We start from the raw sequence: 4,081 nt of genomic DNA on the forward strand, positions 1-4,081 counted from the left end.
TTAACTCTTCCTGAAATTCAGTTTCAGTTTTATCCAACTTTACAATATCACTATGAGTATGCAGTTGTTCAGGTTGATGATTTTTCTATTGCTCCAACTGCTTCTGCAATCCCTCATATTGCTTGGTCACATTCTCTCTCAAAAATAAACAGAAATCCACTTTGTAGCTGCAAAACTGTCAGTGATATCTCCCTGAAATTGAAAACTTTTGACTTGATGAATTACTGCATCATCAAGCTCAGTATCTGTCTGCTTGCTTATTTCCCTTGCAACTTCAACTTCTTTTGGAATTTCAACTGTCTCTGCAACCTTCATATCTTTTGAAACTTAAAGAGATTCATTTGTACTTCTGACAGTATCTGCAGGTGGTATATCATCATCAATAATAAAAATCTGATTTGAAGTTGACTGTTGTGTTCTTGCCTCCTCAGGATCTGTCATTGCAACTGCATCCTGCACTACATCTTGGACTTGATTCTTTTGAACTTCATCTTGTATCTACTCTTCCATAATAGTATCTATCTGCACTTCTACTTGATTTGAGCTAAGCTGCACCTGCTGATTTAGTTGATCATATTCTTGTTTTAAGTCATCATACTTCTTCTTCAGGTTACTTTCATCTCCTTGTTCCCAAACATCCATCTTTGTATACTGTTCATTATGTCTTAATTGCAATAGCTGAATCTTTTGGCACTTCACCATCACACATTGAGGCTTCAAGTCTTCATATAGATTTAGTTTAAACAAAATTATCCTACTTTGCTTCCACTTTATGCATTCATTCCACTGAAAACATTCAAGAAAAAAGTTCATTTTCTGATTTATATATACAATCTCCTGCAAATATTCAGTATGTTGTATATGTTTAGTTCCCCGTAAGTACAATGTAGTGCTCTTTCCTTGCAATTATAGTGTAGTCCCTTGTAAATATTCATACTTCCATACACACTTAATCTCCTACACATAAACATTATTGTGTAATTGTTTAGTTGCCTCTTGCAAGTATTTAGTATCCCATGAAGATGAAGCTTCCTGCATTTCAAAAATCTCCTGCATTAAACATAAATTTGAAATTTCTTGATTTCATATTCTTCCACAACATCCTTCATGCTTCTTTCATCCAAACCCTTTTTCCATTTGATCCATTTCCAAAAGAAAATAATCAGCAAATTCCAAGAAAGGCTTCCACACCATTCAACACAAGTAGACATTTGTTGCAAACACCCCATGTTGGACTTCTCTAGACAAAAAGTTGCTTTAGTCACTTGACTCCTGCATCTTTTAATTATAAAAATTAAAGATTGAACTCCATTCTTCACCTTTGAGAACCTGTAGTTTTCTTCTTCTTTGTCAAAAACCGCGCCTTGTATATCTTTGACAAGATACTGATCCTGTGAACACTTCTTGATTAATGATTGCTTCTCTTCTTGAAGTCAATCGATCATAAAAATGGCTTGATTTGTCACCACCTGATCTGAATATCTCTCATTCTTCAAATCTAATGAGAGATTGTTGATGATCATTGCTTGAGAAACAATAAGACTTTGAAATTCAGGAAGAAAATCTCTTTGCAAATCAATAAGTTTTTGTTCACGGACCTGTATTTTGAAATTTTGTAAATCAGGGACCATTGAAACTTGCAATTCAGAGACCTGAAATTCAAGATCCTTGCCTTCACAACCTGAATAAATCATATCCACTCGTGGAAATTGGATTTCAATCTTCAAGGCTCCAAAATTAAAACACTTCTCCATCAATACAAACACCCTCCTGACCTTCACTTGCGGGATACTCCTCATCAAGATACTGATTCATCACATCATCCTCATCATCAAAACACATTATGTCTTCAACTACATTTGTCTCTTCCCATTCAGTACGCTGTAACTTGATCTCTTCCTGAATTTCAACCTCTTCAAGATTGATGTCCAAGGTTGGCATATGCACGGGGGATTCACTAGTAGTAATAGGGGGACACCACCTGCGTGCAACAAAATTGCCTTTTTAACCCTATATACGGGACCCTCCTATGTAAAATCTATCCACTTGGCCTTGGAAAACCCCCCTATTGTACACTCATGTGATACCATACGGTAACCCTTAGTGAATACCCCGTGGGTATATGGGTTTGTATGGGATATTGGTGGCTTATCTTGCTCACCTCCACTTGGATTCCCTTCTTCTCAATCACCACTTCTTCTTTTGGATAACTCGCTTTCTCTTCTTGCAAAGAGGTGGGTCTCTTTGATGTGAGGTTTGGGGATAGCTAGCAGTCCTCTTGGCTCCTTTGGCTCATGAGCTGCTCCTAGCTTCCTCTTTCTTCCACCAACATCTTTGGACTCCATCTAGTTTGCATTGAGCTTCAACATCTCCATGTTTGACTAACCCATTCTCAACCTTTCTCTTAGTCTCTTGCAAATGTAAAGTCTTTACAGCATGAACATTAACCTCGTCTTTCACAAAATCAATTTCCTACAAATTTAAAGGAACAAGCATGCCTTCAGAACCTTCTTTGACCTTAGAAATTTGCATATCTTCTACTAGAATCTGCATGTCTTCTTCAAGACCCTGCATACTTTTAGGCCCACTTTTGTCTTCACTTTCTTGACCAGATTGCAAATACCGCTCTATTGTTGATTCAAGTTCTTTAGCATTCTACAAACTCTTGAGTCTATTTGGAGTGTGGTTTTGGGATACTAAGTGCTTCTTTTGGCTTTTTTGGCTCTTAGGATGCTCCTTTTCTTCTCCCCTTTCAACCATCGCCTTTTTCACTTATTCAAGTTTGCTTTGTGCTTGAACTTCTTTCATTGATTTGAGACTTATAGCAAGTGCATTTGCTTGTACCTGATTTTTCCCAACCAAGGGAAACATTGGTGTTGTAGCTCCCCATTCATCATCACTTTTGTCTTCCTCCTGAAACTGATCTTCATACTTCTCTGTCAATCCTTCAATTGCTTCTTGTAACACTTGTATTTTGCGCATACTAGAGCATGACTTTCTTCTTTTTCCTTCACGACCTTCATGCCAATCTTTAGCCTTGTCAAGAAGATTAGAAAAATCATCCAAATCCTCTTGTGCATCACCTAGTTCGTCACGATTTGATGCATCTCAAAAAGATTTGACAATTCAATACAACTTCTTGCATAGTTTATGCATACCGTATTTAACACATACATCTTCCTTTTGACAGGGCTGCACATTGCCTGGGCTAAACTGCAATTGACTGCATAGAAACTGCCTGCACAGAAACTGCACAAAAACTATCAAGAGCCTGCAAACACCTACAACTTGTTAGCAATTGTAATTTTGATTTCCCCTGGTAGATTTGAGAAGAAATCCTCCAACTACTTTGATGCATACTCCTCAGACTCTTCCTGCGGGGTAACCCAGTTCAAGAAATCTTACAGGTGGTTGAGATCGAGTAACATGTCAAGAACCTGTTGAATTTTGGAGTTCCATATGGTTTAGGCTGAATTTGAACCAATTGCAAGAACCACTTTACCAATACTCCCAAGATTTCAAAAGCTCGTTCTCATCTCCACAAAGATACAGTAGAAAGATCGAGACGACGACGATTAAAGCACAAGAGAGCAACTTTGTAGCATAACCGACTCACCATTCGCTTTGAGACTACTGGAATTTGCTCCCATGTCCATTAGGACACACACATCAAGATCGTCAAAGTGTTAGGGGCTCACAACCCTAACAGGTAATCAATACAAGAATCATGCAGTGTACAGATAAACAAAGCAGGAGATTGCACATTAAACCATGAAAGCTACAGACTGTATGAACACAAGAGACCATGGCTAAGCAAGAGAAAGTACATCTCTACCTTGTATTCATCATCAATGTCCAAATACAGGCCCAAAATAGCAGTACGGTTGTAAGAAAACTGCAAACTACAAACTATCTATTGGTTATATCCAAAGATTGCTCTATGCCATATGACCATTCAGATATTTCAAACTACCTAGGCATAAAGTCCTTGTGTAAACATGCTCTTAAGATTTAAATCTAAGACCTTACTTAAAAGTCCAAAAAGATAAATTCCCTGACACACCAGGCACTAAGACAAGTC

General features: G+C 37.8%; 1 pseudogene; it reads right to left on the minus strand.

Moving 5' to 3' along the window:
• Positions 1-311: 311 nt before the first annotated feature.
• LOC147430684 (uncharacterized) lies at positions 312-1,109 on the minus strand (annotated as a pseudogene).
• Between the last annotated feature and the right edge of the window lie 2,972 nt (positions 1,110-4,081).

Source organism: Adiantum capillus-veneris, chromosome 21 (genome assembly GCF_014529385.1).
Source record: "Adiantum capillus-veneris isolate H3 chromosome 21, ASM1452938v2, whole genome shotgun sequence".
In the NCBI taxonomy this organism is placed as follows: Eukaryota; Viridiplantae; Streptophyta; class Polypodiopsida; order Polypodiales; family Pteridaceae; genus Adiantum; species Adiantum capillus-veneris.